The sequence below is a fragment of the Musca vetustissima genome, unplaced genomic scaffold (assembly GCF_032173495.1).
Source record: "Musca vetustissima isolate MV318-11 ecotype Yass unplaced genomic scaffold, APGP_CSIRO_Mvet_v1 utg138899, whole genome shotgun sequence".
Classification (NCBI taxonomy): domain Eukaryota; kingdom Metazoa; phylum Arthropoda; class Insecta; order Diptera; family Muscidae; genus Musca; species Musca vetustissima.
Window position 1 is genome coordinate 121 of NW_026878749.1, and position 25027 is coordinate 25147.

General features: G+C 33.9%; 2 non-coding genes across 2 annotated transcripts; both read left to right on the plus strand.

Annotated features, from left to right (window-relative positions):
- The first annotated feature begins 10158 nt into the window (after window positions 1-10158).
- Trnay-gua (transfer RNA tyrosine (anticodon GUA)) lies at window positions 10159-10248 on the plus strand. Its single transcript is given in 2 exon segments — window positions 10159-10195; window positions 10213-10248. It is a non-coding gene; the product is annotated as a tRNA-Tyr (tRNA).
- A 425-nt stretch (window positions 10249-10673) lies between these two features.
- Trnay-gua (transfer RNA tyrosine (anticodon GUA)) lies at window positions 10674-10771 on the plus strand. The gene is made up of 2 exons: window positions 10674-10710; window positions 10736-10771. It is a non-coding gene; the product is annotated as a tRNA-Tyr (tRNA).
- Window positions 10772-25027: the final 14256 nt, after the last annotated feature.

Genomic DNA, 25027 nt, shown 5'->3' on the forward strand with positions numbered 1-25027 from the left:
CAGACGGACGGATGGACACACATGACTAGATCGACTCAGCTAGTCGAGATATGACGATCGGTATACTTAAAGGTGGGTATAGGACCACTATTTCGCGGCGTTACAAACTCTTGGGCCTGCACAAAGCTGACAACATAGTTGTGTAGTGTATAAAAATGTGTTGCCGTTTGTCAATGACATATTGAAGTATTGTTCCAAATTTTAAACATCTCTGACGGATGTGAAGTTGCTTCAAATTCTTTGTTCATTGCGGAATACACAACCAAGACTGACATGAGAAAATCAAACACGAATGTAAGCAAATATCTAATACACATTGTAGAACAAAGAGCATTCGGATGATACTTGTCCAGTTTGATTTGCATACACTAGTTTTTAGTGATGTGCATGACAATGTTACAATTCAAACAAGCCTCTATTATATTGTAAAACAGAGCTGATCCACACCATTTATTGTCCAATTTTTTAAAATTTGTAAATCTATTAGGAATTTAGCGGTATATTCGATGTCATCAAAACTTTGTATATACGAAATCGGATGACATCCATCGGTCATTCTTCATGTAGTATCTACCCTAAAAAATGTTGGAAATCACATTTTTGGCTGTGGTATTGTGGTTTTCAATTTGTATCGATATCGGCCAATTTTTCGTGCTATTTACTTATTTTAATATACGTTCATTGGAATATGAATATGAAAAACTTTAAAATTTATTTTCTTTAGAAATTATCCTACCACAAAATTTATATACAATAATTAATTCTATACGCGTTTGCACAATGTAAATTGATATTCAATATCTCGGGTTCGATGTCCTGGTAAATATTTGTGCCAGCTGGCGTTTCTTATTAATTAAAATCTAACTTCTTAATATACAATTACAAACGAACCGAACGACCACACGTATTTAATTAAATCTCTTTGTCAGTCATCTTCAGTAACCGTTCAACATTTCGATTTGACAAAGGAGGTTACTCTTAGGCACATACAAACAAGCAATGCAGAGATTAGTGAATCCGTAATGTATTGATTTTAAATAGAATGAATTAATATTTTGTGCCTGGTGCTCTTTTTTTCAGAGTTTTGTTGTTGTGCTCATAAGAGTTCACTGCTATCCATCTATGATAGTAAATATGTAAGTCAGTGACTTTCGAGAATTTTGGAAATTGCTTTGTGATGGAACATTGTGAGACAAAAGGGTATCTATCTGGTTTCCGTGTATGATGGCAATTGCGAGTATGTTCGTGACTACAGAATGTGTTTGTAAAGAAGTTTCATAAAATTTTATAATTTATGATTTTCATAATACGACACACAATGATATTAGGTTGCTTATAACTTCATACTCGATGTATGTTTTATTATAAATAATTGTGTAGTAAAATACCGCAGGGACATCTAAGGTTTAAGGAGTTGGAAATGCATTGTGTACAGGGTATTATGTCTTTGCGCATATGTTTGTAACAGGCAAAAGGAAACGAGATAGGCACATGGTTCCTTTTGAGAATATGCATTGAATCACTTTCTAAATTGATTTATGCATGTCCGTCCGTCTGTCTGTCCATGTTAAATTGTAAACAACGCACAGGTCGCATTTATTTGGCCCAAGGACGAAACCTATTGAATTTGTCCGATTTAAGATAAATGGTGCACCAAAGTCCCTATATATCTTGCGATTTGCACGAAATTTGGTACAGCGTAATGAATTAGGTCTAAAATGAAGTGTGTCAAGTTTCTTGAAAATCGGTTCAGATTTACATATAGCTCCCATATATATTTTTTCGTTCGATTTAAGGTAAATGGTGCACCAAAGTGCCTTTATATCTTACGATTTGCATAATATTTGGCATAGCGTACTGAATTGAGTCTAGAATGATGAGTGGCAAGTTTCGGGAAAATCGGTTCAGATTTCGATATATCTCCCATATATTTTTTAGTCCGATTTAATGTAAATGATGCACCAAGTCCCTATATGTCATTCAATTTGCACGTAATTTGGCATAACATACCGAATTGGGATGTGTGCGAATGATGTGTGTTAAGTTTCGTGAAAATCGGTTCAAACTTAGATATAGCTCCCTCGTATATTATCATCAGATTTTATGTAAATGTTGCACCAAAGTCCCTATATATCTTTCGATTTGCACGAAATTTGGTATAGTGTAATAAATAGAGTATATAATGATGTCTGCTTAGCTTCTTGAAAATATGTTCAGATTTAGATATAGTTCCCATATATATTTTCGTCCGATTTAATTTAAATGATGCACCAAAACCCCTAAATATCTATCGATTTGCACGATGTTTGGCATAGTGTACTGAACTAAGTCTAAAATGATGTGTGCTAAATTTCGGTTCAGATATAGATATAGCTTCCAAATATATTTTTCTCCGATTTTATGTAAAGTTTGTAAGATTGACACACAATTTTGTACAATGAACTGAAGTTAATATAAAGTAATCTGTGGTAAGTTTCTATGAAATCGGTGCAGATTTTAATTTAACACTCATATATATTTTCGTTGGATTTTAGGTTGCACCACGTATCGAATTGAGACAGATGCAGAAACAGCTTTCATATATGCATATATTTCAAATGTGTGTCTGATTGAGATTGAATTTTATTAGTGCGGCCTACCGAATAGCGTGTATCAAGTTTGCTCTAAATCGAATCACATAAATTTGTCCCATTGTACGTAAACGACTCCAAACTCGCCAAATGAAATGAAATTTTGCACACGTTCCAGGAAGGCATAAAGATTACATATTTAAGTTAGTTCTATTTCATGTCAATGTTCTTTCGAAAAGGTGACGTCTGTTATGAAATATATGTAGAATATACCCAAAGTGGTGAAGGGTTTCATATAGTTGGCTCAATCCGACATTACTACTTTCCTTACTGGTTATTTTTAGGAAAATTCCAAAAATCCCTGAGGACTCCAAGTTCTAATGGATACCCAATTATTTTTCATAACATAGCAATTCCGCAAACGAAGATCTGGATTATTTATTTTCGCTCCTGTACTGAATATTTCTGTATATGTCGAGGGCTACCTTTCAAACTGAAGACGACTATTATTTAGTAAATAACTATGCAATTTTTATTTATTTAGCAAAAACATTTTTTTACTTCTCATAGAAACGAAGAGAAAACAAGTGAAACTTAGCCAAACCACAATTAATTTAAATGGTCTTATTGTTTGTGCTGGCATTGTCTATAGCCTTTAAAAGTTATAGTTGAAGGTTGTACGCGCATCGGATTCCTACATATAAACATATCTACTGATACCCAATTCTTGGCTTTGTCCTCCAAATTTGTTTCTCACTACGACTTTGTCGCCATCAAGGAAGGCAAAATCTAAATGCCAAGCATAATAATGTGACGAGCAAATAAAATCATGTACGAAATTACAAAAACTGTGTTATATGCCGCGGCAATGTCTTTAAAACTGAAGGATGTTTACCATTCTCTACAAACACTGACTGTTATACTTACCGAAATAATTCGTTTTACTTTTATTGTAACATGCGTCATGTTGCCAACTTTAGGTTTTTCATTTAGGGAAACCAATGATGCTTCCACCAAAGCGATGAGGATCACTACAGTAGTTTTGCCAAACCACAATTAGTATGAATTGCCTTATAGATAATTATTTAATTTTTGGCAGTACCTATGCTATTTGTATTGTACGTCTAGTGCATCTCAACGCACATGAAACTTTTTATACATTAATATTGACTTTGCAAATTTTTTATACACCATTACATTTGGGTACATTTTTACATTGCCTTTATCTACTCCAAAGAAAGAAAAATTAACGTAGTGTACGGTACAAGAACAAAATGAGTAAAACTAGGTTATACGCCATGATACTACCCTATAAAAATAGGGAGTTTCCACAATTCCCCACAAACACAGGCTACTACACTTCCCTTTTTTACGAGAAATCTTCTTTTATTTTCATTGCAACATGACTCATGTTGCCAACTTAAGGTTTATCGATTTTTGACTTACATATTTTATAACCATCATTTATGTTAATGTAACTGTAAAAGTCTTGAAGAGGTCGGTCCGGATAGATTTTAGAAAATTTTGGAAATGAAATCTTCGCATAGATCTAATATTCAATTTTTATACATCTAATAAAATTTTACAGTATTTTTAATTTTGGGGACAGATAAACTAATCCTGTTGAAATTACATAGTCAGACTGCCATTCCTCAACCTCGTTGCATTTGCCATGAAATCATCTTGTAAGATATTCATTTATTTTTTACTCCTTTAAGCTGTAAAATCGTATGGATGTTTGTCTGTTATGAGAAGATATTATGTTCTTCTTTTGTCGGCTCAAACTGCTGTTACATACAGCGAACGAACGTTTGTTTAACGTTCTTTGTGTTACTTCACACCGCGTCGCTATCCATTGTTGTTACTGTCGCTCTCAGTTCTGTTACATTCTACCATCCACCACTGATGGAGATGATAATGTTGTTATTCGACACAAGGATAACAGTTGTTTGTTGTTGATGTGTTCAGTGCTTCCTTGCTGCTGTAGGGATATTCTTAAGTGCATTTCATGGAAACATCTTTTGACGATAATAAGGATGAATATGATAACTGATAAGATAGTATACAATATGTTTGATGGGCTCATTTCTCCTAGGCTAGTTATAGCATACAAAATCATTTTCACTCTCATTTCGAAGGAAGGGATAATAACGAATTTGTTTTAGTTAATTTAAAATGCATAAATTAAAGAATACAACTTATTTTTTTCCTGAAAAAAAAATATGTGGCTTTGAATGTGGTTTTCGGGATTGTAATATTGAAATAAAATGGGTGTATGCTTCCAAAAATCTACCTGCGGCAAAGATCATCAGATGTTAAATAGAACTCAATAAAGTTGCTGCATTAAACATATTATTAGTTTAAAATGCTTTTGAAAAAATATTTTTAAGTGGTTATTTATACTCTTTCGAGTCGAGCTTGATGATCTAAGTTTTGCAATGAAAAGGAAAGCCAGGAGAAGAACCTACGTACCCACCATTATGCGACGCATTTCGCCGTTGGTTAAGCGGCCCATCAGGCTTATTGGGCTATGTGGCTTTACAAATGTCGTACGTTGATAACTTGTATTTTTTCCGCCCTGATGCGAAACATGCGTATGAGAATTAAATTCAAATTTGTCAAAGTTCGACATTTGTCTTCATCCTACGAACATTCCTTTTCAAAGCAGATTTTTTTTTTTCAAATTCAAATAACAAAAATTTTGAAAAAATATTTAAAAAAATCAGCGCTTTTTGGCTTTGAATTATTTGCAGATGTTAAATATAAAACACTAAAATACCAGATTCCCTTCACCGTGTGTTGTGTTGTGATGTTCGGCTTTCGACTCGAAAAGTACAAATAATTAAGTTTTCGGTCCACTTCATCCGAAAAATTATTATCTGATCATCACCAACATTTTGGGCGTTGTCCTTGACCATAACAGGAACCTCATGGAACATTTCAAAGCGATCAGCGCTATATTTCCGCTCTCCAGTGTGGTAATAGGTTACTAAATAATACGTGAATACGTAAACACCTGTAAATATTTAAGTGTAACTATCGCATCCGAGTACCTACGACAATATAATTGTTATCAATTTAACGGACCCGCCCTATTCTCGATTTTAATATTTCAAGATTTTCAATGGGATGGTAAATCAATACCAATGCTTGTTAAGGTTTTTAACTTTGCACATATATACTTGAAGATTTAAATTAGAAGAAAAATAATTTACAAACATTTTTTGTTGTTGTTTTTTGTAATCAAAAAAAAAAGTCCTTATTTTTGATGGCGGGCATGATAACTCCTCACTGGAACATCGGAATCCGAAAATTCCAGCGGTGTCAGAAAGAGTACATGTCTGGCTCTCGTATGAACTAGGATTATTGCCATCGCTCCAAAATTAACAAAATGTGGACCTTTGAAAAAATATAGGACCAAGTTAAAAAATAAGGAAGATCTTCACCGATTGGCTTTATCCTAGTTCATACGATAACTATACACTCACAGAGAAACGTGTAAAAATTTGGAATCGATTGGGTTATTAGTTTTTGAGTTATCGTGCCCGCCATTCACAAAAGAGAAAACCCCGTTTAAAGTTTGAAAAGCCCTTTAGCCGTCACTTGATGCTGACACAATAAATCGGCTATATCTTCAAGAGTTCTTGAGATTTCCTCTTGAAATTTTATAGGGACATTCTTGAATTAGTGTAGATTCGAATTAAATCAAAAAAAAAAAAAAAAAAATTGACCCCGAGAATGGGGGGATCCCCTTAAAGCAAAGTTGAGACACACAGTTTGATATGCTGCACTGTTTGAAATTTTATCTCAACCAATAAGCATGAATAGGTTCAATATATATATATATATATATATCTGAACCGATTTGAAGGAAACTTGCCAGAGATAATTTTGTATTAACTTCAGTACGCTGTATCAATCGGCCTAGCTATCTTTAGTGCACCATTTACTGAAAATCGGAAGAAAATATATATAGGAGGTATATGTAACAGAGCTCACATCGTTCCAGACTTAATTTAGTACACTATATCAAAAATCGTGTAAATCGAGAAATATATAGGGGCTTTGGTGCTCCATTAACATAAAATCTGAGTAAAATATATATGGATATATCTAAATCTGAAACGATTTGCACGAAACTTAGCACGCATCATTTTAGACTTAATTCTGTACTCTGTACCAAATTTCGTGCAAATCGAAATATATAGAGGGAATTTGGTGTACCATTTACATTAAATCGGACGAAAATATATATGGAAGCTGTATCTAAATCTGAACTGATTTTCACGAAACTTAGCACACACACATCATTCTAGACTTAATTCAGTGCGCTTTTAAAATTTTCGTGCAAATCGAAATATACATAGGGAATTTGATGCACCATATTCATTAAATCGGACGAAAATATTAATAAGCTGTACCAAATTTCATCCAAATTGGATTATAAATGCGAACTGTACAATTTAACATCAACAGACGGACGGACGGATATGCATAAATCGACTCAGAAAGTGATTATAAGCATATTCTCAAAAGAAACCATGGGTTTATCTCGATTCCTTTTGGCTGTTACTAACATATGCACAAAGACATAATACCCTATACCACAGTTTGGTGAATGGTATATAGAGGGCAAATATGTGTACAGTACAGATTTTTGTATACAGTCCAAATTATTTAAATCGCTTCGTACTCGAATCGTACAAATATTGTCCTCTCTTCTTTTATTCTGATGTTTCTACCTATCTCATTTTCATAAAAACAAATTGCGAATTGGCAACACCTACATAAAGGTGGTTTGGAACTTAGTAAACAGGTATCTTAACCATTGGATAATACAGTCGACTCCGCATTACTGTAAGTCGCTTAACTGAAAATTTTCGGATAAGTGAAATTGATTTCCTGCACCATTACATTTTAGGTTAATCGCCCACAATTTGCTCCGTATAAGTGAAACTTCGCATAACTGAAAATATCGGATAACTGAAATAACCGTTGAAGTCAAATAATGCAATTTCCTTTTAAATCACTCCGTATTACTGAAAATCATGAGAGTGGGAAATAATGACAGAATATTTGGCATTGAGGCCCACCCTAACATATATTTTTCTGCAATTAATGATTTTTCCGACGTATGGAAAGTGTTTGTCAAGAATATATAAATTTGACGTCGAAGAACTTTCGGTTCGTTCGGTCAAACTTTTTAAATCAGTTGGAAATTTTCGAAAAAACTCTGTTCCGCATTTCAATATTTTATATACGAGTAACAAATATGTACAAAAATATATTACTGAATTTACCATCCATAGGGAAAGTGTCAAAAATCGGTCCCATATAATTAACAAAATTGAGGAGGTCGTCCACTTTTAAAAACTCTAAGATAATTGGTCTATCCCAGTAATTTTTAATAGTAAAGCTAGTAAAAGAGATCGCTCTCGGAGTGCAAAATAATTCGAAAAGTTCGGGAACGCAAATCTAGTAAATATGCCAAAATTAGATGATAATACTTCAAAATCAACACAACAGCCAATCAGAAGTTGGTATTCCTGGTTACCATTTTAAGAGAACGCCATTTTATTTTGTGTTCTCTTAAATTTGCTTCAAAGTTTTATGTGTTTCTCCCTTACAACTGAAAATTTTCGCTTTTGATAAGTTCGGATAACTGAAATTATTTTCATTTAATCGAACTCCGCTTTAGTGAAAACATCGAAAACTGACCATTTCCTATTTTCAACATGGCCAATTCTGATCTAAAAAAGGACAATTTGTATTGGGGGCTACTGTTTCCCCTGCCCCCATCAAAAAATTAAGTGCCCTATGTTACCACAAATTTACTCAAAAATCGACTTGAAAATTTCATGAAAATCCGTTCAGTAGTTTAGGAGACTATAGCTAGTAATGGGAAAACTCTGCGAATTGTGTGACTATTTAAAATTTTTAATATTATTTATATGAAAAAGATATATCAAGCCTTATTATTGCACTTTCAAAATTTCAAAATTTGACACATACTTTATTTGCGAAGGATTTTTCTCGGTCACTCACGCGATGTAACTCACGCGACATTTTTTCTCATAAAATCCCAAATTAACACGCATAAATTCATGTCATGCAGAAATAGTAAAATGGTATCGAACGCATACACATACATTTAAACATCTTTGCATCGCAATAAGTTTAATGGGTCATTTGTTCCACGTTTTTTATTCATTGTTGTCAACGAGCGAGGGATAATTCATTGAAACATTTTCCCACTATCTATATTTTATGATGTTGTTAGTTTGTTTTTAAGCACTTCGGTTTTATAAGCGAGGGATAAATATTTAGGGTTTTCTATACCACCCACCATTACATTGCAGGAGTGACACATATGGTTCGGTCAAATTCAATCACCTAACAATACACCAGATTGAATATTTGACAAATAATATTTAAATGCTGCTTGGGGCTTATATCAACAGGACCGTGCGTTTAAAACAAATTAAATGGACACCCCATGGGTGTTGGGAACGATATTTACGACGTTAAATTTGTAATCTTATAATACTTAGTACAATCCTTTTCAAATCTTGTTTAAGCTCGGCTTATGGAACGAAAGTTCTGCCACAAGTCAGCTAAGTAAGTACAATCTATTTCACTATGTGGTCTGTCGATCAGCAACAACCACAACTATGATGTTGGTGACTGACTGCTGATAATTTTGATGATGACGACATTGCCGCTGATAACAAATACCTAATATACATTATTTTTTTGTGTCATAGCAACTATTTTTTTTTGGGTTAGAAATAAAATAAAAAGCTGGAGAGAAATCAATTTCTCCCCAAATACTAGGCACAAATATAAATTCCATAGAATGGAGATGTATACATATATTTTAATGACAGCAGTAGACCACGATCACATACATATTGTCTCTAACCACTAAAGGCATTCATTCCCCCTTTCCTGTCATTAGCACTAGTTGTAAAATATTGAAAAGGATGTTGGTGTTTTTTAGTCTACTAAATCAAATCAATATTTAATACCGTTCTTAACGTTGGCATACATACGGATTCGATAATTAATATTGTTCTTGTTCGGAACCGGACTTAATCCCAATGCTCATGATTATGAGGTTTACAATGCTGTATATGCATTACTAATAATCAAATATTTGTATACAGTCCAAATTATTTAAATCGCTTCGTACTCGAATTGTACAAATTCTGTCCTCACTATTTTGATTCTGATGTTTCTAACTTTATCATTTTCATAAAAACAAATTACGAATTGGCAACACCTACATAACGTTGGTATGGAACTTAGTAAACAGGTATTGGATATTTGGCATTCCAAATGTGTCTTCGTTTAGGACCGATATCCAATATGTTCCACATAACTTTACCGTCCAATTTCGGTATTTTGAATGGTTTGGTAGCATTTTGCAACTGTTGTAATTTAGCATTCGTCGTGCTAAGTAGACTGAATCTTTGATCAGAATATAGCAAGCCTTCAGATCACATTAGAACAATTTAAAATTCTATTTCTGAAGTATAAACACGTAAAATTTTGCATGAAAATCTTATCATAAAAATTGCATTCATCGCCTTCGATAGCTCAGTTGGTAGAGCGGTGGACTGTAGAAGAAATATGAGGAGAAATCCATAGGTCGCTGGTTCAAATCCGGCTCGAAGGAAAAAACATTTTTTTGCATTCTAGAGACGATCCCTTATTTTCAAAATACAAATGTTAGATCGAATGCTGTTGTGTCTTTGTTTCAAATATATTCACAGTATATAGTTGTACGAATATTTTTAATACCGAAGAATGCATTTTATTTTTATTCAACATTAACATCTATACAAAGCCTTCCGGCTGAATAATATGATAAAGACTATAAAATTATTAAACATCATTTACTATGGAATTTTTACGGTTTATGTTTGAATAAAAAAGTTCAATAGAAAAATTATATTTTATGAATTGTAAAAGGTCCATCTGTAGATTTCCTGTTTAGGCAAAAAAAAAAAAAAAAAAACAAATTGATGAAAATATTTTTATTAAGTTTAAGATTTCAAAGATCATGCGATCGTGCAAACGTTACTACTAAAAATTGCAACGCCTTCGATAGCTCAGTTGGTAGAGCGGTGGACTGTAGAAGAAACATGAAAAGTGCATATAAAATCCATAGGTCGCTGGTTCAAATCCGGCTCGAAGGATATTTTATTAGATATTGTTACTAATAATGACGTTTCTTCTATATATTTCCTAGAAATTAAATCACATTTCCACATATTGAAGGATTGCATGATCAAATCGTTTTATTAAAAAAACGATAAAGGTATACACTTTCGATATATTTTATTTTGTCCTCAATGTATACTAGGGTTTGTCTTTGTATGTATGTTTAGCAAATAATTGTGTAGATTTTATTAGCAGTTGGAGCCAAAGCGTTTAGTACAACCTTTGATACTTCATCTCCATAAGAAATGTTTTACACCCAATGTTCGCTATTTAGAAGATTTTGATTCCTATTTAGTCGTAAATATACAATAAACTTTGAAAATCTTTCCCTTTTTAAGATGTAGCCTCAATATAACTGTCGCGTCCATTTTCGGTACTTTGGAAGTGTTACTAGAATTTTCTCCGAAGTGGCTGAAATTTGGCATTTCTCGTTCATGGAGAGCGAGAGCGAGGAATTACAGAACACATTTAAAATATACCCCCGTAAAAACAACCCCCATTTTCTGCGTATACGACTTCTGAGGAGAAATGGTCAATGTAGGTAAAATGGAATGAGAAATGTTGTCAGGATATTATAGTTTATAGTTTTATTATAGTATTATAGTTTTGTGCAGCCCCAAGAGTATGTAACGCCGTGTCCTAGACCCACCTTTAAGCATACCGATCGTCATATCTCGACTAGCTGAGTCGATCTAGACATGTGTATCCATCCGTCCAGAAATCCGACTCGAAGGATATTTTATTAGATATTGTTAGTAATAATTTTTAATTTTTATACCCTTCACCACACTGTGGTGCAGGGTATTATGTCTTTGTGCATATGTTTGTAACAGGCAAAAGGAAACGAGATAGACACATGGTTCCTTCTGAGAATATGCCGGACGCATGTCCGTCCGTCTGTCTGTCCATGATAAATTGTGAACAAAGTACAGGTCGCATTTATTATTCGAATTGGATGAGATTTGGCACAGCTCATTCATTTCGCACAAGGACGAACCCTATTGAAATTGGGAAAATCGGTTCAGATTTAGATATAGCTCCCATATATATTTTCGTCCGATTTAAGGTAAATGGTGTACCAAAGTCCCTAAATATCTTTCGATTTGCACGAAATTTGGTACAGCGTACCAAATTAAGCCTAGAATGATGTGTGCTAAGTTTCGTGAAAATCGGTTCAGATTTAGATATAGCTCCCATATATATTTTCGCCCGATTTAAGGTAAATGGTGCACTAAATATATTTCGATTTGCACGAAATTTGGCACAGCGTACTGAATTGAGCCTAGAATGATGTGTGCTAAGTTTCGTGAAAATCGGCTCCGATTTAGATAAATTGTGCAACAAAGTCTCTAAATACCTTTCGATTTGCACGAAATTTGGTATAGCTTACTGAAAAAAGCCTAGAATAATGTGTGCTAAGTTCCGTGAAAATCGGTTCAGATTTAGATATAGCTCTCATATATATTTTCGTCAAATTTAAAGTAAATGGTGCACTTAAGTCCCTATATATCTTTCGATTTTCACGAAATTTGGCATATCGTACTGAGCTGAGTGTAGAATAATGTCTGCTAAGTTTCGTGAAAATCGGTTCAGATTTATATTTAGTTCCCCTATCTATTTTCGTCCGATTTAAGGTAAATGGTGCACTAAAACCCTTATATATCTTGCGATTTGCACATCGTACTGAATTAAGCCTTGAATAATGTGTGCCAAGTTTCCTTAAAATCGGTTCAGATTTAGATATAGCTCCCATATATATTTTCGTCCGATTTAAGGTAAATGGTGCACTAAAGTCCCTATATATCTTTCGATTTGCTCGAAATTTGGCACAGCGTTCTGAATTGGGTCTGGAGTCATGTCTGCCAAGTTTCGTGGAAATCGGGTTAGATTTGGATATAGCTCACATACGTATTCCCGTCCGATTTTGTGTAAAAGGTGTACCAAAGCCTCTACATTTCTTTCGTTTTGCACGAAATTTTTATAGCGTACTTAATTAAGTCTAGAAAAATGTGTGTTAAATTTCGTGAAAATTTGTTAAGATTTAGATATGGCTCCCATATATATTTTCTTCCGATTTAAGGTAAATGGTGTGCCAAAGTCCCTATATACTGTTCGATTTGCACGAAATTTAACGTACCGAATTAAATCTAAAATGATGTATGTTAATTTTCCTGAAAATGCAGATTTAGATATATCTGAAACATATATATTTTCGTCCGATTTTTGGTAAATTATGCACGAAACTCCTCCGATTGACACGAAATTTTGCTCAACGTATTCAATCGAGACTAGATTGATTGCGTTTTTTTGCGCATTGCAGGTGTAGATATAGCTTCCGTATATATTTCGAACGGGTGTCTGATTGATATTATCGAATAGTATATATCAAGTGTTCTATAAATCGATTTAGCCAAATTTGTCCCATTGAAATTTAGCATAGATTTCAGAAAAGCATGTATATGGATTGATGTTAGACGGTTCATTTGTTGATAAAGATCAAATCAAAACAATTGTTTTTAATGGAATTAAAAAATAAAATGAAAATACTCTACATGTGGGTATTCTCATTTTTTATATACCCAAAGTGGTGAAGGGTATCATATAGTCGGCCCAGCCCGACTTTACAACTTTCGTTACTGTTTTTTTCCAGTCGATCTAGAGGCCACAATTGAAAGCCGAACATCACAACACTACCCACTGTAAAGGGAATCTGAACAAGTAATTAGAAGGGCTATACTGAGTATTAGTAATATTTGTTGACCTCTAGTCCGTCAATAGGGTGCAAATATCGTGAAATATTGTTCAAGCTCAGAATATAGAATATTGGCCAAACTCAAACGCCGCGAAATATTGGTCCTAGACCCACCTTTAAGTATACCTATCGTCATATCTCGACTAGCTGAGTTGATCTAGACATGTGTGTCCGTCCGTCCGTCTGTCCATTATAATTTGTAAACACGATACAGGCCACAGTTATGGACCAATCTTCACGAAATTTTGCATGTAGGATGGGTTCTGGCCAATGATTGTTTTTGGTAAAGATCGGTTAATATTTAGGGAATGAAATGGACCAAATAATTAATTTTTGTCGGTTTTTCTGGTCGCTCCTGAGGCCGCAATTATGGTCCAAACATCTCGAATTTTTACATGAAGAAGGGGATTGGGCGAAAGAATAAGCATGCCTATTTCGATAAAGATCGGTCAATATTTAGCGGGTCAAATGGACCTGACTTTTGTGTGAAACATTTGTATTCTATAGCGTATATATTTACTCCTGAAGGACATAGAGCCGAGAAGTTGATAGTATATCCAAAAGGAGTTGTTGACCTTTAAATTGATGCCAATTGTATTGTCGTATGTACTCGGATGCGGGAGTTACACTTAAATATTTACGGGTGCTTACATATTCAGATACTATTTAGTAACCCATTACCCCACTAGAGGGCGAAAATATAGCGCTGATGGCTTTGAATTGTTCCATGAGGTTCTAGTTATGGTCAAGGACAATGCCTATAATTTTCCGTGATGATCAGATAATAATATTGGAATGAAGTGGACCGAAAACTTAATTTTTTGTTTTTTTTTTTTTCAAGTCGATCTACAGGCCAAAATTGAAAGCTCAACATCACAACATAACACACGGTAAAGATAATCTGGAATCTAGAGGGTGCGAAATATCGCGAAATATTGCCCAAGCTCTGAATACAGAACAATAGAAAGTTAGATTTTCGTCGGAGTTGTGTAGGGTATCTTATGGTCGGCCCCGTCCGACTTTACTGCTCCGCTCACTGGTATATTGTAATACATTTATTATAAATTGTTAGCATAATGCTAATTTTTATTCAATGATTTCAGTTTTTTTTCTCAAGTAAACACTTGCATCTTTCATTGCTCACAATGTAAAAAAAAATATAAACGTTCCGAGTTTCCAAAAATATTTAATTAAATATTTTTTCCCAGACATCCACAACAACCGTTCATCGTCTCGCTTTGACTTTAGATAAAGTCAACACCTTGACAAACATATAAACAATCAATGCAGACATTGGCAAACCAAAATGGCATAAATTATAATGTATTGATATTGAATGAAATGAATGCATTATTTTATCTTAGTGCACATGTTCCGCACATACTTAACATCTGTCCGAAGATTATTCCACTCACTCAATACTTATATGTTAATGTTCCCGGTGACTTTGGTGCAGTTTGGGTATTATTGTATGCTGGAAGTGTGCTCGACATCCTTATGTGACAAAATGGGAGTATGCCCGCTTTTGATATGTGTGTGTATTTATGTCTAGCTTCGTGACTAGCCAAGAAATTTCATAAAATTGTATAATTTATGATTTCCGTAATACAACAAGCAGGTCGATGATAACTCTATCATCGATAAATGTTAGATTATATTTATAATTTCATTTGATGCTGCAACTGTATTTATAGCTCTACAAAGACGCCAAACCTTGCGTATGATTTATAAATTATGTATGTATATATTAAGTATGCGTTTCTTTTTCAATTAAAACCTTTAAGTACAGTTCAGAAGACGCACGGACCGATTACACCCATATACAATAGATACTCATATGTACAATATACATCATTGGAGGACCATTGACATGTAAACGGACCAAATTAAATATGTGATCTTCTTAGGTATATCAACCAATTGAAATCAAACATATCATTCTGAAATCTAAGCAAAATTGGATGTCAGTTGAGCCAAGACTGTGGAGTACCTAGGTTCGTTCTATGTGAAATTGAAACAGGATGAAAATATATATTGAAGCTACCTCTTATTCTATACTAATTTCAAACAATTTCGATTTCAATTCATTACTTTATGCCAAATTTAGAGTAATTCGAACAAACATAGGCCTTTGGGTCCACCATTTATAGAAAATCGGTCAAAAATATTTATCGGAGGTATATCTATATCTGAACCTATTTCAATGGAACCTTTTCTAGACCCAATTCAATACGCTATCAAAATTTCGTCTTAATTGTGCTAATATAGGGAGTTTGGTTCACCATTTACTTTAAATATGTGATCCGATATCAAAGGCAAAGGAAATGAGATAGACACATGGTTTCTTTTGAGAATATGTATAGAATCACTTTCTGAGTTGATTTATGATTATCCGTCTATATGTCTGTTTCTCCACGTATTTTTGTGATCCGAATTGAAATTTGGCACAGCCCATTTATTTGGCCCAAAGACGAACCCTATTGAAATTGAATAAAATCGGTTCAGATTTGTCATATGGAATTGAGACTATGATATATTGTGTTAAGTTCCAATGAAATCGCATCAGAAATAAATATAGCTCCCATATATATTGAGACAAAATTTGGCAAAACGTATGGAATTGAGACTAAGATATAGTGTGTTTAGTTTCAATGAAATCGGATCAGAAATATATATAGCTCCGATATATAGTTTCATTCCATAAATGGTGTACCAAAGTCCCTATATATATTTTGATTTGCCCGAAATTTGGCATAGCGAAATGTATTAGGTCTAGAATGATGTGTGTTAAGTTTCCTGAAAATCGGTTCAAATTTAGATATAGCTCCCATATATATTTTCGTCCGATTTAAGGTAAATAGTGTACAAAAGTCCCTATATAGCTTTCGATTTGCACGAAATTTTGCACAGCGTAATGAATTGAGCCTAGAATAATAGCGGTGAGTTTTGGGAAAATCGGTTCAGATTTAGATATAGCCCCATATATATATTCGTCCGATTTAAGGTAAATGGTGTACCAAAGTCCCTATATATCTTTTGATTTGCCCGAAATTTGGCATAGCGAAATTAATTAGGTCTAAAATGATGTGTGTTAAGTTTCCTGAAAATCGGTTCAGATTTAGATATAACTCTTATTTATATTTTCGTCCGATTTAAGGTAAATGGTGTATCAAAGTCCCTATATATCTTTCGATTTGACCGAAATTTAAGTCTAGAATGGTGCACGTTAAGTTTCGTGAAAATCGGTTTGGATTTACATATAGCTCCTATATAAATTTCCGTCGGATTTAATGTAAATGGTGTACACAAGTCCCTATACATATTTCGATTTGCACAAAATTTGGCATAGTGTACTGAAGTGAGTCTGGAGTAATGTGTGTAAAGTTTCCTGAAAATCGGTTCAGAGTATATATAGCTCCTATTTATTTTTTTCGCGATTTTTGTAAATTGTGCACTAAAGACCCAAAGTTTGTGCGATTGCCACACAATTTTGTACAATAAACTGTAGTTACTATAAGTTAAACTCAGCCATTCTCATTGAAATCGGTTCAGATTTTGATATAGCTTCTACATATATATTTTCGTCCGATTTGACACAAAATTGACGCAAATTTTGCATAACGTACTAAAGTTTTAAAATGTTGACAGTTTTGATATCGGTTCAGATTTGGATAGAGCTTCTATATATATTTTCTCCCGAGTTTTGGTCATTTTGTCCCATTGTAAGAAGCAACCCTATATCTGAACAAATGAAAAATTTAGTATAGGTTGCAGAATTCGTCGTCTGTTAGCATTCATCTGTTTAATATACCCAAAGTGGTGAAGTGTATCATATAGTCGGCCCCGCCCGACTTTACTACTTTCCTTACTGGTTAATATATAACAGAATGGCAATTGTATGTAATGTATAATTGCTGGTTGTGTCTATACCATATACATTTTTTCTATTGCTTAGCCATTCTGTGTTCGTTGATAATTTCTATATGTTGGCACGGCCTCACCGCCATCAAAGAAACAAACGCCAACAAGAAAATTGGCAAACAAAATGAGAAAAACTATTTTATATGTTATGACCTTACCCTATCATTAGGGAGCTTTAGCCATCATACATGAACACTGGCTACAAAATATTCGCTTTGTTTACTTGAATGGGTTGTCTCTTTTTTATGGCAACATGACTCGTGTTGCCAACATAAGGTTTATGGTGATGCATGTTCAAGTAAGCCCTATTTTCATATTTTCATTACTCAACCTCGTTGTATTTGCCATGAAATCATCTTGTAAGATATTCATTTAATTTTTACTCCTTTAAGCTGTAAAATTGTATGGTTGTTTGTCTGTTATGAGAAGATATTATGTTCTCCTTTTGTCGGCTCGAACTGGTGTTACAAATATGATTAAAGAATCCGAACGTTTGTTTAACGTTCTTTGTGTTATTTCACACGATGTCGCTATCCATTGTTGTTACTGTCGCTTTCAGTTCTGTTACACTCTACCATCCACCACTCATGAAGGTGATAATGCTGTTCTCGGCACAGTTGTTTGTTATTGATGTGTTCAGCTCCTTTTGCTGCTAAAGGGATCGTCTTAACTGCATTACATGGAAACATCTTTTGACGATAATATGGATGAATATGATAGCTGGTAAGACAACAGATAATATGTTTGATGTGTTCATTCCTTCTAGGCTAGTTATACGAAATAATTTTCACTCTCGTTGATGATGGAGGAAAAACAACTTTCCTTTATTTCAGATAGTTGGTCATAATTTGGTTTGAACAGTTGCGGCAGCACATGTAAAATAGAATTCAGTATACTTATTGATCTAAAAGTCACAGAAAATATTAAAAAAACACGAGTATGGGTTTTAATGTCCTTGAAAAATATTTGTAAAAAGTAAAAGCTTATTCGACTTAATGCCATTGAAAAAATATTTAAAAAAATCCACGGTTATTGCTCTTAATTTGCTTGAAAACTCATTTAAAACCAGTGAGCGGAACAGTGTAGTCGAACGGGCAGACCGTACACAACTACTACGGAATTCTAACTTTCTTCGGATGTTTATTCTGAGCCTGGACAATATTTCGTGATATTTGCATTCTTTTGCGCGATTAGAGGACGACAGCACCTTTTCCTTACTCTGACATATTTCCGAATATTACTAATATTCGTACAGCCCTTATAATTACTTGTCCAGATTCCCTTCACCATGGGTTCTGTTGTGATGTTCGGCATATAATTGTGGCGTTTAGATCGACTCGAAAAACACAAACAAATAAGTTTTCGGTCCACTTTATCCCTAAATTATTATCTGATCATCAACGAAAATTATAGGCGTAGTCCTTGACCATAACTGAAACCTCATGGACAATTTTAAAGCTATCAGTGCTATATATTTGAATACGTAAGCAACTGTAAATATTTAAGTGTATCTCCCACTTCCAAGTACATATGACAATGTAATTGGTATCAATTTATTTACTATCAACTTCTCGGGTCTATGTTCTTCAGGAGTATATACGAATACAAATGTTGTCACATTTCACACAAAAGGGTCCATTTGACCTTATTGTGTGAAATATTAACCGATCTTTACCAAAAAAATATGGGTCTTCATGGGTCACAACCCATCCTACATGCAAAATTTCGTAGAAATTGGTCCATAACTATGTTTACTAGTCGATCATGTTGCCTGTATCATGTTTACTAGGCGATATATGACGATCGGCATACTTAAAGGTGGGTATATGGCCAATATTTCGCGGCGTTACAAACTCTTCGAGCTGCACAAAGCTATAATACCCTGGCAATGTCCTGGATATTTTAATTTAAAAGATCCAAGTTGTTTATTCTAAAATTATTTGATATATTTGTAAAAAATCCACGATTGTTGAAATAATATTTATACCCTACACAACTATGTTGTCAGGGTATTATAGCTTTGTGCATCTCCAAGATTTTGTAACGCCCCGAAATTTTGGTCCTAGACCCACCTTCAAGAATACCGATCGTCATATCTCGACTAGCTGAATCGATCTAGACATTTGTGTTCGTCCGTCCGGCGTATATATTTAACCATGAAAGTCATAGACTCGAGAAATTCATAGTATATCCAAGAAAAGTGGTTGACCGTTAAATTGATACCAATTATATTGTCGTATGTAGTCGGATGTGGGAGTTACATTGAAATATTTACAGGTGCTTACGTATTAAGATATTATTTAGTAACCCATTGCCACACTGGAGGGCGGAAATATAGCGCTGATCGCTTCGAAATGTTCCATGAGGTTCCAGTTATGGTCAAGGACAACGCCTATAATTTTCGGCGATGATCAGATAATAATTTTGGTATGAAGTGGATCGAAAACTTACCTTTTTTAATTTTTTCGAGTCAACCTATAAGCCACAATTATTAGCCGAACATAACCACAGACCCCACGGTGAAGGGAATATGGAAATGCAATTAAAAGGGCTGTACTGAATGTTAGTAATATTTCGAGCCATATTCGCCAAGAAACGTAACCCTCAATTTGAAATTTTACAGGAGAAGGATTTGTTTTAATAATGTCAGATTTAATAAAGCTATTATTTTGAAATTTAGAATTATAGTTTAAAACAAAACTAGTTTGTAACAAAACTATAGTTCTAAATTTCAAAATAATAGCTTTATTAAATCAAAACCTTCTCCTGTAAAATTTCAAATTGAGGGTTATGGTTTTTTTTTGGAATATGGATCGATTTGTTGACCTCAAGTCGGTCAAGAGGGTTAAACTATCACAAAATATTGCCCAGTCTCGGAATAAAAATCCGCAGAAAGTTAGACTTCCGAGATAGTTGTGTAGGGTATCGTATGGTCGGCCCCATCCGACTATACTGCTCCGCTCACTGGTTTTATATATTTTAATTCTGCAAAAAACACTACCATACCACAGCAATAGCAGAATCCATAAAAAACCATGGAACACACACACACCCTTACATGACCAGAGGTTGCAATTAGTCTGGATGCTTTTGGTGCCAAATTTCGTACAAATCGAAAGATATATAGGGACTTTGGTGCACCATTTACTTTAAACCGGACGAAAATATATATGGGAGCTACATCTAAATCTGAACCGATTTTCAGGAAACTTAACACACATTATTCTAGACCTAATTCATTACGCTGTGCCAAATTTCGTGCAAAACCAGAGATATATATTGACTTTGGTACACCATTTACATTAAATCGGACGAAAATATATATGGGAGCAACATCTAAATCTGAACAGATATTTCCCATTTTCAATAGGGTTCGTCCTTGGGTCAAATAAGTGACCCATGCCAAATTTCATCCAAATCGGATCATAAATGCGACCTGTACTTTGTTCACAAAAATACATGGACGGACAGACGGACGGACGGACATGCGTAAATCGACTCAGAAGTTTTTAAAAAATTATTTTAAAAATCCAAGATCATTGGCCCTAATTTACACATTGGTCTAGAAATCCTTGTAAAAATATTTTTTAAAAAATCCATACTTATTGCTCTAAACGTCTCTGACAACATTTTTAGAAACCATTCACGATTTTTGCTCTAAATGTCTTTAAGGGAACCCCCCATTCTCGATTTTAATTTTTCAAGTTTTTCAATGGGCTGGTAAATCAATACCAATGCTTGTTAAGGTTTGTAACTTTGCACATATATAATTGAAGATTTAAAAGAGAAGAAAAATAATTTACAAAAAATTTTTGTAATTGTTTTGTTGTTGTTTTTTGCAATTAAAGAAAAGTCCTTATTTTTGATGGCGTGCATGATAACTCCTCACTGGAACATCGGAATCCGAAAATTCCAACGGTGTTAGAAAGAGCACATGTCTGGCTCTCGTATGAACTAGGATTATAGACTTCGCTCTAAAATTAACAAAATGTGGACCTTAGAAAAACTATTTTTGGAAAATCGCCGATTTTTTACCAAAAACCAAGTTAAAAAATAAGGAAGATCTTCACCGATTGGCTTTATCCTAGTTCATACGAGAGCTACACACTCCCAGAGGAACGTTGCAAAATTTGGAACCGATTGGATTATTAGTTTTTGAGTTATCGTGCCCGCCATTCGCAAAAAAATGTTTAGAGAAAAACTCGTTTAAAGTTTGAGAAGCCCTTCAGCCGTCACTTGATGCTGACACAATAAATCGGCTATATCTTCAAGAGTTCTTGAGATTTTCACTTGAAATTTTGTAGGGAAATTCTTTAATTAGTGTAGATTCGAATTATGTCAACAAAATTTTTGAGTATGGGGGGGGGGTCCACTTAACTTTCTAAAAGTCCTTTAAAATATATATTTAAAAGAAATTCAAGCTTATTTTCATTGAAGTACTTAAAAAATAGTTTTACTAAATCCACGCTTATGGACTGTAGTTCTACATCCTGTGCTTGGGCAATATTGCACCCTCTTGATGTCAACAAATATTATTAATTAATATTTAGTACAGCTATTCTAATTACTTCTCCAGATTACCTTCACCGTGAGTTGTGATGTGCTGTTCGACTTTCAATTATGGCCAACAGATCGGCTAGAAAAAAAAACACAAAAATTAAGTTTTCAGTCCACTTCATCCCAAAATGTTTATCTGATCATCACCGAAAATTATTGGCGTTGTCCTTTACCATAACTGGAATCTCATGGAAAATTTCAAAGCGATCAGCGCTATTTTTCCGTCCTCTAGTGTGGGAATGGGTTACTAAATAATATATGAATACGTAAGCACCTTTAAATATTCAAGTGTTGCTCTCACATCCGACTACATACGACAATATAATTGGTATCAATTTAAAGGTTAACCACTCCTCTTGGATATACTATCAACTTATTTGGTCTATGTCCTTCAGGGGTAAATATATATGCCATAGATTACAATTTTTTTAATTTTTCACACAAAAGTCAGGACCCATTTGAACCACTAAATATTGACCGATCTTTATCAAAACAGGCATGCTATTGTTTGGCCTGATCCCCTTCTCCATGTAAAAATTCGCGATGTTTGGGCCATAATTGCGGCGTATGGAGCGACCAGAAAATTGGACAAAAAAAGTTTTTGGTCCATTTCATCCCCTAAATATTAACAGATCTTTAACAAGAACAATGGGGATCTTCATTGGCCAGAACCCATCCTACATGCAAAATTTCGTGAAGATTGGTCCATAACTGTGGCCTGTATCGTGTTTACAAATTATAATGGACAGGCGGACGGACGGACACACATGTCTAGATCGACTCAGCTAGTCGAGATATGACGATTGGTATACTTAAAGGTGGGTCTAGGACCAATATTTCGCGGCGTTACAAACTTGTGTAGGGTATAAAAATCCACAATTATTGTCTAGAAGTTTTTAAAAAATTATTTTAAGAATCCAAGATCATTGGCCCTAATTCACACATTGGTCTAGAAATCCTTGTAAAAATATTTTTAAATAATCCACACTTATTGCTCTAAAAGTCTCTGACAAAATTTTTAAAAACAATTCACGATTTTTGCTTTAACAGTCTTAAAAAATCTGAATTGGTGAGTTCAGTGAATATTTCGGGATGTTGCATCTTTTGGTAGAAGGTATAAAAAGTAAAAGAGATTTTGATATCTTTCCACAACAATAAACTCAGTTTAACCTATATATTTAATGTCGTGAATCAATGATAAAAAATTATATTCCTATAAATCACATATACTTCTTTAAGTTTTCCCCCAAATGGATAGTTTGGTGGTATATTAATTTATTACCGTATTCGAAATATTGTCCTGAATTACAGAAATAACATGCGGTATTGTTATTTCTTTTTAAAACTGATTAAAGGAAACAAGATAGCCAACCAATCACCTGTTGCTGCCGATTGCTTCTCTTTTTAACGAATCTACTCTAAAGCGCCGCTTACCCAGTCAAATGACACTTATCATTAAGTCACTCTTGTAACTGACTCGTACTGGTAAGCATCTCATCTCTCTCTCAATAAACCAATAGTAGTTTTACGTTTTGTAACGTTTATAAGAAAATTACTAACTGGTTTTATTTTCTCTTTCTTATTTTCGCTAATTATTCCTCATTGGCTATGAGGAATAATTCATCAAGCTAAAATCTATCATACAGTCCACTCAGCACTGTTGGGATATCTCGTGCATTATTTATCGCTCTCTGCTTATTTATCTACAGCGGAATCCCAGCAACAAAACCCCCTAAGCAACTACAGCATTTTTTTCACCTTTTAACGAATAACTTTATTTTAACTTATTGTATAAAATTGAATATTTAACACTTTATGTGAATGTTTAAAACATTCCTGACCAGACATTTTTGTGTGGCAGTTGTGGAAGGTGTTGCCAAGTGTATAAGCAAATAAAATAGCTGATATGGTCAGACGATGATGAAAAAGCAACAAAATCAGGACATGTTAAACACACAAACAAATAAAGAAAAAAAACAACACTAAATGAATAATGGTAGTTGTTTAAGTAAGAATCGCCTTTATATGCATTGTTGGGAAATGCATCCTTTGAACGCTTGTGTTCATTGTGTTTGTTTGCACACTCATTAGAAAACTTCATACTCCTTATTGTTACAACATTGAACTGTCAGTTTTCTAATGAGTATTGTTTGGCGCCAATGTCACTTTGCAGCATTGTTGTTATTGTTCATCTCCTTCTCGTATCGATCGCTACTCGTAACACAGGTAATCTGTTCTTTCTCCTTTTCTTCCCCTATTATTATTTATATTTAATTTATCAATAAAATTCTGGAATCAGAAACTAAAACGTTCGTGTTTTATTTCTTTCCCTTTTTCGAAACGCAATTTCGGCGCCTTAACATTTTGGTCCTTCGAGCCGGATTCGAGCTTTGGAAGCGGAATTCTAATTGGGTTTTATTTGTTTGCATTTCCACAGATTACCAGCAACAACTTCATAATCACCCTCATCAACTTCATCATCACTATCATCTTCAAACATCATCAACAACAAATCAGGTAGGTGAGGGCAGTGATTTTTTTCTTTTGTGAGCTCGCGAAAAAAGAATAACAAACAAAAAAAAAAGTTCAAAGTCTAAAATACCAAAAATTATAACTTTACAACAACAACAAAGGTCGCTTTACAACGCGTCGCTAATCCCTATTTTTTCGTTTGTCGCATTTAATGTTTCCCTTGTCTATTATTGAACAGTGGTAAAAAAAGACAAATATTTTTTAGTGCAAATATATATTGTGGTAATTGTGAGAAAAAATTGTTTAAAAAGTGTTTTTTAATTAATGTGTGTGGTCAATATTATTAATAAAATTTAATTAACGTTCGTGTTAAATTTTGATAATTTTATTAATAACATCGACCTAATTTTAATAATAAATATTAAATTCTAAAATAGTCCGCACCTATTACCACTGTGTTGTGCGAATAATAATAGAAAAATAAACGTGCCCTTTCCCTTTAATATTCGCAAATATCCCTGTTCAATAA